The following is a 15,481-nucleotide window of genomic DNA, read 5'->3' as shown; positions in this document are numbered from 1 at the left end:
ATTGATGTTGCAGGGTTGTGGCATTATTTTTTGTGCCTGAAGGATTCCTCCTTCCTGGCTTTGCTCGCTTTACTTTTCGACTCTCGCTTAGCCCTTAAGTGAGAGTTTGAAAAGCGAAGCTGACCAAGCCTGGAACAGGGTTTTAACCGATGTAACCGTTATTATTATTACTATGCTCCATTTATTACTAACCCATTTCCGAAGAAGAGGAAAGATGATTACCTGAACAAGATTAAGGAAACAGAATTGGATGAGACTTTTGTCCAAAAAAGTCTCCTGTGAAGTGGCCATCATCCTGAAAAGTTTGAAATAAGTTCATCCAGAACTGTGCACTTTGTTTGCGGAGGGTACCCCACCATCCCTTCAATGCGCTGGTTTGCTGTGCTTCTTCCATAAAGGAAATTCTCTCCCCTGCAAAACTGTCTGGTGGTTGCGCCGCAAAAATATCTGCATTTCTTCAACACAAACATTTTCTGTTCCCCTGTCTGCACGAATCCTCTCTGGACAACCCTATGCTTGAAACTGTTTTGATGAAGTAACTTGCAACTACTTTAGGATCACTGTTAGTAGTATAGGCCTCCATCCATAACACATAGCGACTAAAGCCATCTATACAGCCATTGATGGCAATGCCATAGGGCTTTAACTTATCATAGCCATCCATATGCCAAGCGCATTTGGACCTCTGCAGCGGTATTGGCGTCTTCTCAAGCGTCTGCACGTCTTAATTCCACACCTTGTGGATCAAACCAATTTGATGATGCGTCTGAGGTATCTTGTGATACAAACATATCCCTGTTGAACTGCACGAAGGTGTAGCCAACGATAACTTGCATCTGTCCATTGTCATGATCTCATGTTGAACAAAAGCCAGCACTTCATCCAAGTTAGACTGGTTCTTCCTTCTGAACAGACCAAGTCTTCTACAAATTCTCTTCAAAGTCCGACACAGTACTTTTTGATTGTGTGTGCTAAAATTGCAAGTATTTCTTGTTACTGAAAGAAAGTCTGAAGTAGAGTTTGATATATTCATCCAAATATGACATAGGAGGCATTGTTTGAGTAGCAACACTGATCAAATCCTATTGAGGGAAGGCTTTAACAGTAATTGGAAGAGGGCAATTCGGTCTCCATAGGAGGGGATGTAATTTGCCAGTGCTGCATCATCCATGAGCCCGATGACGTCACTGTCAATCTGCGCAGAAGAACAAGAAAAAGGACAATTATCTCCAAAGTGCACATTGCATAAAAAATAAGGTTAAGCCTCATAAAAACTGACCCTTTTCACGTAGGCTTGTGTCAATCCAACTGAAAATTTTGACAACTAGACTGATTCAAAAGCAAATTGGCAGTTTAATGTCTTTTAAGGAGTAAAATACCTGTGCAATATTTATATAAACTTGAAATCATACAAGGTCTGCCAGTAACTTTGTACACTCCTTGTCATAGTCCTTATGTGCTTAATTAATTCTATTTGTTCACAGCCCAGTTTATTGGTGGGAATGAATTACTTGTGAGAATCCCAGATGTGTGGAATAATGTTTCTAAAGTGTTTGTGTGTAACTTTACAAACGAGAAATAGTTTGAGGTGTTTGTTGACTTTGCAACTCGATCACGGTGTGGAAGACCGCGTTGTAGCTTTGGCCACTGTTTATACAGTCTATGGATGAACTAAAAACCTGTTAGCTGGGGACGAGTCTTCGTAGGGAAACATCGCCGAAATATTGGCCTTATCACCAGAACAAATCGGCCAAGGCCTCATCGTGTTAACGCGCATTTACTTATGAAGCATAGCAAATATATAATGACAAATGAACGGAGCGTTGACGAGAAACAGCGTTAAGTCTCACGCTGTTATGTTCACTGGCTGGTAGTTTTAGTCAGGCGCTAATGTTACTTTTTATGAGCATATATTAATTCCTCCCGATATGCCTTTGTGAACAATAAATCCGTGTCTGGAAAAATCTAGCTAACGTTTGCAGCATGCTACGTGCTCAACTGTTAACGCTACAGCCGAGGTGTTGCTCATGTTAACGTTAGAGAGCTAGCTAGGTGATCAGTTAGTTTTAAGGATTCCTTCGGTGTAGACCGCTCAGGAAGCCTAATTATCACTGAGGCCGTCTAACTACTTTACAAAACACTAAAAAACAGTGTCTCATCACGGACGCTGGACGTTAGAAACACGCAGTATCATAAAAACATGCTAACGTTGCTAGCTAACTTTCGTGTTCATTTCATTTCTGCAGCATTTCCGTAGTTATTAAAAACACCAGGCACCACACCGCCATACATAACTCCTCCCAATATTACCTTGTTAACAATAAATCCGGCTGGAAATCTAGCAAACGTTGCAGCATGATGTGCTCAACTGTCACAGCCGAGATAGCTAGCTAGCTAGGTGATCAGTTTGTTTTTAGGATTTTAGGATTCCTTCGGTGTAGACCGCTCAGGAAGCCTAATTACACCGAGGCCGTCTAACTACATACAAAACACGTTAAAACCAGTGTCCATCAACGGACGCTGGACGTCAGAAAAATGCAGTATTTTAAAAGCATGCTAACGTTGCTAGCTAACTTGCGTGTCATTTCAATTTGCAGCATTTCCGTAGTTTTTACAAAAACCAGGCACCACACCCAAGTATAGTTATTTTTACTCACCTTTTGTTCTTCCAGTAATGAAATTGCTTCATCTGGGACCCTCGAACTCGCAAAAACTCACTTAAATCCGACATGGTCAGCATGTGGTTCTCCGGCTACATCATGCAAAGTTGTTGGTCCCTTACAGGTACCCATACTTCTGACTTTAAAGTCAGAATTCTGACTTTTTTCTCAGAATTCTGAGAAAAAAGTCAGAATTCTGAGATTAAAGTCAGAATTCTAAGATTAAAGTCAGAATTCTGACTTTTTTCTCAGAATTCTGACTTTAATCTCAGAATTCTGAGAAAAAAGTCAGAATTCTGACATTAAAGTCAGAATTCTGAGAAAAAAGTCAGAATCTGACTTTAATCTCAGAATTCTGAGATTAAAGTCAGAATTCTGAGAAAAAAGTCAGAATTCTGAGATTAAAGTCAGAATTCTGAGAAAAAAGTCAGAATTCTGACTTTAATCTCAGAATTCTGACTTTTTTCTCAGAATTCTGAGATTAAAGTCAGAATTCTGAGATTAAAGTCAGAATTCTGACTTTTTTCTCAGAATTCTGAGATTAAAGTCGAAAAATCTGAGGAAAAAAGTCAGAATTCTGAGAAAAAAAAAGTCAGAATTCTGATTAATTTAAAGCAGAATTTGAGAAAAAGTCAGAATTCTGACTTTAATCTCAGAATTCTGACTTTTTTCTCAGAACTTCTGAGATTAAAGTAGAATTCTGAGAAAAAAGTCAGAATTCTGACTTAATCTCAGAATTCTGAGAAAAAAGTCAGAACTCACAAAAAAATTCACCAGTGGCCCTAATCCTCTTCCGTAATTTTGAATGTGTTCACTGTTACAGTAAAAAATAGTTTTTTTCAAATCTGTTGACCTACTTTATTCTATTGGTTGCTGTTAACTTCCCGTCCAATCAGCTGTCGATGTGAGGGCGAGGGGCGGGCCTTCGGCGGTGACGAGGAGACACGACCGTTATCCGTGATGATGAACAGAATCAGTATCTTTACCGGACGCTGATAAGCTGCGCTAACTGAACCGGACAGAAGGTAAACATTCATACATTCATACATTTCCATATGTAAACATATGGAAACATATGTCCATATGTAAACATATGGAAAACATACATATGTGTGGTGTGTGTGTGTGGTGTTAAATCGTTTACTCCATACAGTTTGTAAAAGTGATTACCAACGGCTGTTAGCATCGTTAGCCCGCTAGCATCGTTAGCATCGTTAGCAGTTGTGTAGCACAAGCTAAAGTCCTGTGGAGGGTAACCAGACGTCCCCGGTTTCCGGAAACAGTCCACGGTTTTGGTGACTGTCCCCGGAAATGTCCCCGGTGTTCAATGTGACTGACAGACCTAAAATAGGAATGAAAGAAAAGAAAACACTGACCCAACTGACCTAACTGGCTCTATTAGCCTACAAGCTAGCATTAGCTTGTAGGCTAATAGAGCCAGTGTTAGTAGTGTTTTAAGTGAGTGAGTGAAACCATAGACAGTTAAAGAAGTGGACCAACAGGTCCCGTTGCTCTGGACGGAGACCAGTAAGTCTATTAGAAGCTCTTTCCCGGTGATGCTGCGCGTACTGCGCATCTCCAACTGAGCTTGACGACGTAAATGTGACCTGTGCAACCAGTCTGAAAGTTGTAGCGGTACGTACGTAATTACTGCTAACTAACATGCTAGTTAACATTAACATAGGCACAGGCTAATTACTGCTAACTAACATGTAGTTAAAATTAACAGCACAGGCTAATTACTGCTAACTAAACATGCTAGTTAACATTAACATAGGCACAGGCTAATTATGCTAACTAACATGCTAGTTAAATTAACAGACACAGGCTAATTACTGCTAACTAACATGTAGTTAAAATTAAAGAACAGCTAATTACTGCTAATTAACATGCTAGTTACATTAACATAGGCACAGGATAATTACTGCTAACTAACAGCTAGTTAAATTAAAATAGGCACAGCTAATTACTGCTAACTAACATGCTAGTTAAAATTACAGACAAGGTAATAGCTACTAACATGGTTAAATTACGGCTAATATGCTAATTAACATGCTAGTTAACATTACATAGGCACAGGATAATTACTGCTAACTAACATGCTAGTTAACATTAACATAGGCACAGGCTAATTACTGCTAATTAACATGCTAGTTAACATTAACATAGGACACAGGCCATTACTGCTAACTAACATGCTAGTTAAAATTAACATAAAAGAGGACAAAAATACAGTAATCAACATGTATCGCTATATCTAACAGCCATTATTAACCAAATAAATACATTTAAGCACTAACATGTTCTTATCATGTAACAATCTATAGACTAGGCCATCAAGGTTTTCTGGTGTGACGCAAAAGGTTTTTTCTATATGTGAGATGCCAGACTGGACCTAATCATTCTTTAGGGGGGGGGGGGCAATAGGGCTGTCCTGATCTACTCTTCACTGAGACAACAGATGATAATTAAACTGATTGATATGGAGCATTCACCACTGAATTAAATCAAATCTTCTCAACCCGACTGCAGCATACTTTAGCATAAATACATTGTTTTTAACTTTTCATAACTCAACACTGTCACCAGGCTTATTGCTAACGTTAGCTACCGACAGTTACCTTGGAATAATCCAGCAAAAGACCGAGCTTTAATGCGTTACTGAAATATATCTTAAAATAAACAAACAATTGCTGATTTCTATGTTTCTGAAATGTGATCATTTGAAGCTTTTCCGTGTCGTACGTTAGGGAAAGAGATATGAATCCAATTACTTGGTTTCTATTGAAATCAAGATTATTTAACAGGATTCCTCGTTGTCTCTTAGAAAGATTTTCATTTATTAAGTTAAAAACAGCTTTAAATGGGATTTTTTTTGTTTTGTTCTTTTACTGTAGAAGAAACGCTCTGGCTTGTTTGTTTTCTTAAAACCAATCAGAATAGTCGTGGGCGGGGCTAAGCTCTGGATGCAACGACTTTGGCTCTGCTACATAGTCTCAGGAAGGAACTGTTCACCCTGATAGAAGAAACACATGTGCATGTTGACAGAGAGCAGACACATAAACACACACAAACCCAAACACACACACCACACACACACACACACACACTATTTCAATGTGCTGCATCCATGGCTTATCAGTCTGTGTAACATTACTTCGTCCTCAGCAATCCTGCTCCAATCACTCCCAAAACATCCCAGTTAGATATAAGATGGCTCGTTAACATATTCTTTGGGAATCTTTACAGTTATTCCCTTAAAGAAGCGACCAGGCCTGCCTTGTTGCACCATCAAAACGTCTTTCTGAACTTTCCATTTTCACACAGGAACATCTGGAGATGTTCTGCTAAATGAAGTGTGGTTGGTCCAGGCTACTGTGCATGTAGCTTGTAGCTCCAGTTAATAACTTTTTGGCCTTACATTTTAGTAGTTCTTTCAGTCTGAATGCAGGAGATACTTGACACTCTGGAGTCCTATGGATTGGTCCCCTTATCAGCCCTTTCATTTTCTCCATTCAAAAGAAAATTTTGATATAGTAAAACATGGTCAACTAGGATTCACTCACACCTCCCAATTAGTTCTTCAAACCCTTGTAATATTATCTCTGCATGTCCCCCCCCCCCTCCTTGGGTCTACCAAAAAGCACTTCAGCAGACGGCAAGCTGGCGACCAAAGCAGGAAAGGAATGCAAGAAGGAGGTGGAAAGAGGAGTATGTGGTGGAGGAGGTTTTGGAGCGCAGAGTGGTGGAGGGAAGAGTGGAGTTTCTGCTGAAATGGAAGGGGTTCTCAGAGTAAGTATGAGTCTAATATTAATACTTGGTGTTCTGGTCCTTATACACTGTGTGTATATATATCATTACATATAACTCAATGCATTTCTTTTATTTTCATGACTATTTACATGTTAGATTATCACTGAAGGCATCAAAACTATGAATGAACATATGTGGAATTATGAAAAAGTGTGAAATAACTGAAAAAATGTCTTATATTCTAGTTTCTTCAAAGTACCCCCCTTTACTGTGATTACTGCTTTTTTGCTCTTGGCATTCTCTTGAATGGTAGTCACCTGAAATGGTTTCCCAACAGTCTTGAAGGAGTTCCCAGAATGCTCAGCACTTGTTGGCCCTTTTCCCTTCACTCTGCGGTCCAGCTCTCCCCAAACAATCTGGATTGGGTTCAGGTCGGTGACTGTGGAGGCGCAGCACTCCATCACTCTCCTTCTGGTCCAATAGCCCTTACACAGCCTGGAGGTGTGTTTGGAGTCATTGTCCTGTTGAAAAATAAATGATGGTCCAACTAAACGCAAACCGGATGGGATGGAATGTCGCTGCAGGATGCTGTGGTAGCCATGCTGGTTCAGTATGCCTTCAATTTTGAAAAATCCCCAACAGTGTCACCAGCAAAGCCCCTCACACCATCACACCTCCTCCTCCATGCTTCACGGTGGGAACCAGGCATGTAGAACCCATCCGGACTCATTAGACCAAAGCCCAGATTTCCACTGGTCTAATGTCCATTCTTGTGTTTCTTGGCCCAAACAAATCTATTCTGCTTGTTTGTCTCCTTAGCAGTGGTTTCCTAGCTACTATTTGACCATGAAGGCCTGATTCAGTCTCCTCTTAACAGTTGTTCTAGAGATATGCCTGCTGCTAGAACTCTGTGTGGTATTCATCTGGTCTCTAATCTGAGCTGCTGTTAACTTGTGATTTATGAGGCTGGTGACTCAGATGAACTTATCCTCAGCAGCAGAGGTGACTCTTGGTCTTCCATTCCTGGGGCGGTCCTCATGTGTGCCAGTTTCGTTGTAGCGCTGATGGTTTTAGCCGCTGCACTTGGGGACACATTCAATTTTCCGGACGACTGACCTTCATTTCTTAAAGCAGTGATGGCCCCTCGTTTCTCTTCACTTAGCTGATTGGTTCATGCATATATGAATTGTAACAGTTGTCCAATAGGGCTGTCGGCTGGTATCAACCTGACTTCTGCACAACACAACTGATGGTCCAACTCCATTAATAAGGCAAGAAAGTCACTAATTAACCCTGAAAATGCCCACCTGTGAAGTGGAAACCATTTCAGGTGACTACCTCATGAAGGTCATTGAGAGAACACCAAGGGTTTGCAGCACTATCAAAAAAGCAAGGGGGGTTCTACTTTGACAGTTTTAGACAGTTCAGTTATTTCAGTACATTTTTGCTTATATCACAGTTATCAATGTACATAATGAGTGTTCATTCATAGTTGTAGGCCTTCAGTGATAATCTAATGTAAATATCATGAAAATAAAGGAAACGCATTGAATGAGGTGTGTTAACTTTTAATAATAATAATAATAATCTACAGCATAGATTTCAGCATTGTATCATGCCCTCAAAGGATCAAGGATTGTCTAAAAACAAAGTGTGAGGAGATGTTCTTCTGTCTGCACTCATCTTTCCGTGAGGATAACACATGGGAGCCACAAGACAACCTGGATCGGACCTCATAGCCGAGTACATGCAGAAAGACAAGGAGAGTGGAGGAGAAGAAGAAGGAGGCAAGAGGAAAGGTGTTGGGAAGGAGGAGGTGAGTTAAGGAAAGAGGGTACTCCAGAGTACTCAATCAAGAGTCCCAGAATCTAATCTCAATATTAATGAATGCACACAGAGGGTTTCACAAATGTCTTTTAGGATTATATTTAAATGACTCTCGTCATTACAATATGCCGTGCATATTACATACATACATTACATACATACATACATACATACATACATACATACATACTGCAAAATAGTAAGACTAGGCAATTCCAATTGCTTTGGCGAAAGAGAGCGGATGACAGTTGGCTGAGTCCAGTAGAGCAAACGGCTCTGCAGAGTCGCGTAATTACGACTTCATGACTTTTCATGAACAGCTGAAGGAGCGGCGTGTGTACATAGCAGAAACCCTGTTGTGCGTCTGCCCTATACCGTGGCGGGCCGCCATCAAACATATCAGCACTAAAAGATGGCGGCTGTGTCTCAGTGGTAGAGTTGCCTGCCAATTGGAAGGTTGGTGGTTCAATCCCTGCAGTCCTATGTCAAACCATTTTTGTCTTTTTTAAAATATTTTTACACAGACACATGTTAGATAAGAGCCAGGGCTCCTGGGCTCTACAACAAGTTGTTGTGCAGCTCAGGCAGAGGGACCGCAGAATTAGCTAATGTTAACTTTTCCCTGACAACGGAGTTGGATTTGCCTTTTTTGCGGACTAAACGCTGCTGTGCTGCCCTCCTTCTGCCATCTGTCATCAGAACACAAGACAAAATAAGAGTGTTCTTCAATACAGAACATTTTTTCTCGATATAATATTTGTAGTATATACATATATTATTATATTTGTTTTGTATATTGTAGATCCAGTTAATGACTTTTGGGCTTACATTTTAGTAGTTCTTCCAGTCTGAATGCAGGAGATACTGACACAGGAGTCCTATGGATTGGTCCCCTCATCAGCCCTTCATTTTCTCCATTCTAACAGAAGATTTTAATCTAGTAAAATATGGTCAACTAGGATTCACTCACACCTCCCATTAGTTTTTCTAACCCTTGTATCATTATCTCTGCATGTCCCCCCCGCCTCCTTGGGTCTACTAAAGGCACTGCAGAAGATGGCAAGCTGGCGACGGAGCAGGAAAGAAGGGCAAGAAAGAGGAGGAGGAGCCTGCAGCGTGAAGGAGGAAGAACGGAGGAGAGGAGTATGTGGTGGAGAAGGTTTGGACCGCAGAGTGGTGAAGGGAAGAGTAGAGTTTCTGCTGAAATGGAAGGGGTTCTCAGAGTAAGTAGAGTCTAGAATATTAATGCTTGGTGTTCTTGGTCCTGAGATATAACATATTTACATATTGCAAATAAGTGTCAGCATGGTATCATGCCCTCAAAGTTGAAGGTTTGTATTTTGACACTACGTTGCAGACCCACAAATAACCTTACAAGATGGCAATAGAAAAAAGGAATAATAGGAATGATAATTAGAGTGAGAATGGATTGTCTAAAAACAAGTGTGAGGAGATGTCTTCTGTCTGCACCCACCTTTCCAGTGAGGATAACACATGGGAGCCACAAGACAACCTGGACCTGGACCTTATCGCCGAGTACATGCAGAAACACAAGGGACGGAGGGGAAGAAGAAGAAAGAAGGAGGGCAAGAGGAAAGATGTCAGGGAGAGGGAGGTGAGTGAAGGAAAGAGGGTACTCCAGACTGAAGAGTCCCAGAAATCTAATCTCAATATTTATGAATGCACACAGAGGGTTTCACAAATGTCTTTGAGATTTATATATATACCGTAATTCCTCAAAGAAAAAACCGGTAGCTAACACACACACACCACCCACACACACACACACAAACACACACACACACACAGCGTAGCCATGGTAATGCAGCAGTGGAACTTAGACACAGACATGCTGTGAACGATGCTTCTGGTTTTACTTAGCTCGCTACACCATGGCGCCTTACTAAACTCACTCACTCTTGATACACAAACGCAGATCAATGGAGGCATGCATGTATGTTTGGGGGGGGGTGGGGGGGGGTATTAGGCCACCCCCCTTTCGACCAATCAATACACCTTTGTATCCAAAACCTTTACATACAGTTGTGTTCAGAATACAGCTGTGTTTTTAAAGAAGTGAATAATGCTCAAATAAAACATGACAACATGGATCAAGTTTGTGTTCTACCTTTACAGGAATGAAGACAAAGGAATATTAGCAGTATTTGCGTTTTTCTTTAAAAACTCAAATGTTTAGTGAATAAAAAATGTGTCAGGGTTTGAATCCCTGCACTAATATTTAATTGCATAACCATTATTTCTGAGAAACTGCTTCAAATCTGTGTTGCATGGAATCACCTGTGAACAGGTATTCCAGCCAGGACCATTAAACTACATCCCATAATTCCTCTGCATTAATGGGTATTGCTCAGAAACAACATTTATGATGTCACCCTATAAGTGTTTCTGGGATTGAGGTCCAGGGATTGGGCTGGCACTTTATAACATCAATCTGGTTCATCTGGAACCAAGACTTTGCTCCTTCCTGGTGTGTTTGGGTCATGGTCTTGTGTTGAAAGACCCGTTTCAAAGGCATTTCCTCTTCAGCATAAGGCAACGTGACCTCTTCAAGTATTCTGATGTATTGGAACTGATCCGTGATCCCTGGTATGTGATAAACAGGCCCAACACCACAGTATGAGGAACATCCCATAACCAGCATGCTTTACTGTCTTCACAGTGGACTGGGGCTTGATTTCAGTGCAGGGGGGTCGGAGGACATTTGAAATGATTTTGGCAGAGCAGATTATAATCTTCTGCACTCTTTATATGTTTCCCCTTCATATCAACTTTTTAATCAAAGTCCTCTGTTCCTCAGAGCAATGTCTGGAACGGCCATTTTGCTGAGTATTTCAGTGTGAAATGCACTATAACCCGCATGCACAACATGTGCTTCCTTCCTTCCTTAAATATGTATATACAGTATATAGATTGATTTTGGGCCATAACTGACACCTGTTTCTTCACAGAATCAATCATCTCACTAATTGACACAACACTACTATTAATTTGAACATGCTCCTTTCAATTACAGATTCAATTCCACAGAATGAGCAGCATGCATGTCAGGACTGTTGTTTTTGTCATAAGCATAGTGATGCTGCAATACTGCTGGCTATACACGTTTGATTTAGCAAAAACGACATCCTAAAACAAAAGGTCAAAGGTCAACTGGTGCCCCTCATTGCTAATGCCTATCAGGAACAATGGTTCTAATTTACTTTACTGGAGTAGAGCTGTTCCAGCAAACATGAAGGACAACACAGTAACCCCTACAGATACCACTGAAAGCTAAAAATCTGTGGGAAAATGTTACATATACAGCTTTCCTGGTACTAAAATCCTTGATGATCCCCCATTTGTTACTAAACAGCTGGCCAAAAGGCTGGCAACAAAATGGAAGCCACACATAACTTGATAAAAGTAGTTTATTTACCACAAACTAACCAACACTGGATGTTACATTTCCCATACTGCAACTCCATAATAGTGATGTTGGCAGGTAATTAAGAAAAGTATTGCATCAGTCAAACAATGTTCCTAGACATCCTCTAAATGTTGGTTCTAGTTTAAGATGGAGCTCTACGCATGGCACCTCACTAACTCACTCTCTTGGTTTTTCTCTGTTGATAGAACGGAGAGGAAGAGGAGTCAAACGTCACCGCTGTCAGCAGTAACATATCCTTCACATCATCAGGATATTTAAAGATTCATCAGAGAGTTCACACTGGAGAGAAACCTTACAGCTGTGATCAATGTGGGGAAACTTTTCTCAGAGTGGTACCTTAAAAATCACCAGCGCATTCACACTGGAGAGAAGCCGTACAGCTGTGAACAATGTGGGGAAACCTTTTCTCGTAGCAGTAGCCTTAAAAGAACACCAGCGTATTCACTCTGCCTCGGTGAACATGTTTCAGAGCCAAGCTGTTTCCTCCTCCTCATGCCCTGATAGCTGTGTTGTTATATTCTGATCTTCTCTCCACATTGAAGGCTGACCAGCAGTAACTTTATCTTCTGAGCAACATGTATGTTATTGTGGATCAGCTGGACTGTTTTCTCTCTTTCCTCAGAACTCTTTGCCATTTAGGCACCAGAATCGGCGCCTGAACCCATCCTTTTAAAAATAAATTTTTAAAATGTATATATTAAAAAAAAAAAAAGAGCCCAGAAAGACAGCCAGCAACATTTAAGAATGGCTTGTTTATTGTTATATGGTCCAAATAAATGTAAAAAAAATAGTAATATTTATCCAGTAAATTGCTGTTTAATAACAAAAACAACCACTAGATGGAAAAAAGGCAGCGCTGGTGTTTCAGTAGTACCGAAATCCCCGTTACTATTCGGTCCGATAGATACCGGGTGTTAAGGCTCCGGTGCCGTACTAGCACCGGGTTTGGTACCCAACCCTAACCACAATGTTAAAGATGTTTTGGTTGGAAAATGTAGACATGTTTAAAAAAAGTTTATATCGTTTTTATTTAGTAAAAAACTTTCTTCTCATCTCTAGAAAAACACAACTTTTTTGCTGACAGGAAGTCAGTATAATTTCATTTTAGGAATACAATTTTGTCAACCTTATATATTCTAAAGTCCCAAAAGTTGGCAAAAACTATAAACTTTGAGCATTATAAGTTTAATAAGCACAAATTCAATGTTTGTGTAAATTGGTCAAACTGTCCTCTCATCATTACCAACATACTAGAAGTTGGCCATTTTTAATTGTATGCTCTGACTTATTGTTGTTTTGTAGTTTAACGTAATGTTTCCTACTTTGTGGAATTTCATTTAATAATCTTGTCTGACATTTCATATTTTCTGTGACTGAATGTGGTTTTAAATCTGTTGAGGTCTGTTCAGACTGAAAGTAAAGACACTGATTATGTCATACAAAATCAGAAAATAGAAAGCAAACAGCTGATTTATTTATCTGACTTGTAGAATAACAACAATATTGAATTGTTTTAAATGTTTTGTAATGTGGAACAATAAATACAAAAAAGAAATAAACGCTGCATCGTGCTGATTATTTGTGACTTGATTTGGTGGATTTATCCTTCCTGCGTTTCTGTGGTTAACTCCTTGATAAGAGAGTGTTTCTTACACTAAAAATGCTGAAAGACTCAGATTAATATTTAGTGTGTAACATTATGGGATGGATCCCTACAGAGATAGACCTTTTAGTTAGAGATTAGATCCTTTTAGTTAACATGAAACAGCCCCGACATCACCATCACCAAACCCACCAGCTCTATGTAATCACTACTTTAGCGTGTACAGAACAGCATATCTCCACTAGACTCCATGTAAATAATCACTGTATCTAAAACAAAATAAATTTTAGTAACTATTTGACATTGATATCTTTGGTCAATATTTAATGCACCCCCCCCCCCTTGATGTTTCCTATTGACGAGTGACAGGTCATATCCCTCAATCAAGTTGTTCTACCGTAAGGAAAGTCTCTGTTAATGCAATTGCTGTGAACTTTGATATGGCTCCTGCTGGTAACTGTGTAATATTCACACTGGCAGTAAGAACCCAATGTAGAAATTATTAGCTGGGTCAATGTTGTTTTCAATGTCTTGTGGTTTATGTTCTGTGTATTGAAATAATTAATCAAATCGTGATCACGATTTTGACTTCCATGACCATGATGAGTTTTTTGAGAATTGAAGCAGTGGGTGTAGAGCACGAACATGGAGGCAGCAGGTGTCTCCAACCACAGATCCAGACTCCACAGCTCCAAAGCCAGAAAACACCTGCAGGAAGCGATAGGAGCTGCTTATTGTTCACAAGTACAAAGGCTCGACCAAACAGCAAAGCCCCCCAAAAATAGTTTCATCTCATCAGCATTCCCCTCCAAGGAAGTCTTTAGTAAAAGGCGAAAGACTTGTGCGTTATGAAGAGAAACCAGAGTGAGTACAGCCGCCTGCTCGAGATCAGCTGAAAACCCTAGTGGACCCAGTCCAAACCATCGTGGTAAGCCTCACGGGGTGTCCAAACTAAAATGATAAGAGGCAACTTGGTAGACTCCTTACTGATGTTTATATCTGTACTCACTATGCCCTTTTTTAAAGCACCAGCCAATCACAAGTGTTATATGTGAATAATCAATGTGTGAGTAATCAGGAAGCATAAAAGATAGAGGCAAGGTCTACCAAATGTTTACTGTACAACCCGTAAACTGTTCCTTCAAAATGTGGATCACAGATTATCCAGACCATAGGTCTGAAGAGCAGAGTGGTGCAGCGGGAGCGTGCTGGGCCCATAACCCAGAGGTCGATGGATCGAAACCATCCTCTGCTAATTGCTATACTTTGTGACTTGATGTACTGCATACGTGATAACATTTACCAAAGCATCTGTTGCTGAAGTGTCTGAAGTGAATTAGGTTATTTCATCCATTAAAACAGAAATTACGGCGGTCAAGCCTGATCTAACACCCATAAAAACGGCGCAGCATAAACACAATATAATAAATTCCTACAGTACAATACTGTAAATAGATACAAGTAAAATGGAAACTGTAAATCATGTACATTTAAAGTGCTTGTTGTGTTGTCTGATACTCTGAGGTATTAAAAAGGGGGCATACCGCTTAGTTTGTGTTCCAGGAGGTCTTGGGCTGAATCTCAGTTCTCTATCTTACCCCTTCCCTTGGTTTTGCGCGTTCACGTGAAACCTAGTGCTGTCCAATACTCTTTTGAACAAGGGGTAAGGGGTGTATGGCCCTTGGAACCATAGACAGTGAATTACAAAATCAAGGGAGGACGCAAGCTTACTTGAAAAGGAGAGGGAAACAGCAGCTGATCCACTTTGGGGCTGAAAACGCAGAGTTTCCTAAGTCCTGTGTTCATGTTGTACCCATTCATATTGCATTGGTACTGTGCATTGTATAAATTGTACTTAATTCCTGTTCATGCACTTGTATATTGTTGTTGGTTTTGATATAGGACACTGATGATATGTGAGGGGGGGGGTTACCGGCCAACAGGCTTCAGAGGGTCTGGAATATCAGAACAGCTGTAGTTAATTTGTTTGTTTGTGGTCTTGTGTGTATTTTTTTAGTTTTACACATATGAGTGCCTTTTTATGTGTGTGATGTGTTAATTATGGTTCTAATAGTTGATAATGGTTCTGTAACGTCATTTTATGTAATGTTTTTGCCTGTTATGTTAATTTATCGGCAATAAAGACAGATTTTAGTTAACAAAATGTTTTTGTGACATCAATGACATTCA

The 15,481-nt window shown here is 40.1% G+C and overlaps 1 non-coding gene across 1 annotated transcript; it reads right to left on the bottom strand.

Annotated features, from left to right (window-relative positions):
- Nucleotides 1–14,043: 14,043 nt before the first annotated feature.
- Nucleotides 14,044–14,159, bottom strand: LOC116684891 (U5 spliceosomal RNA). The gene has a single exon (XR_004330858.1). It is a non-coding gene; the product is annotated as a U5 spliceosomal RNA (small nuclear RNA).
- Nucleotides 14,160–15,481: the final 1,322 nt, after the last annotated feature.

Source organism: Etheostoma spectabile, unplaced genomic scaffold, assembly GCF_008692095.1.
Source record: "Etheostoma spectabile isolate EspeVRDwgs_2016 unplaced genomic scaffold, UIUC_Espe_1.0 scaffold00569373, whole genome shotgun sequence".
Taxonomy (NCBI): domain Eukaryota; kingdom Metazoa; phylum Chordata; class Actinopteri; order Perciformes; family Percidae; genus Etheostoma; species Etheostoma spectabile.
Note: the sequence above shows the minus strand (reverse complement) of the source record. Positions and strands in the feature narration are given on the sequence as shown.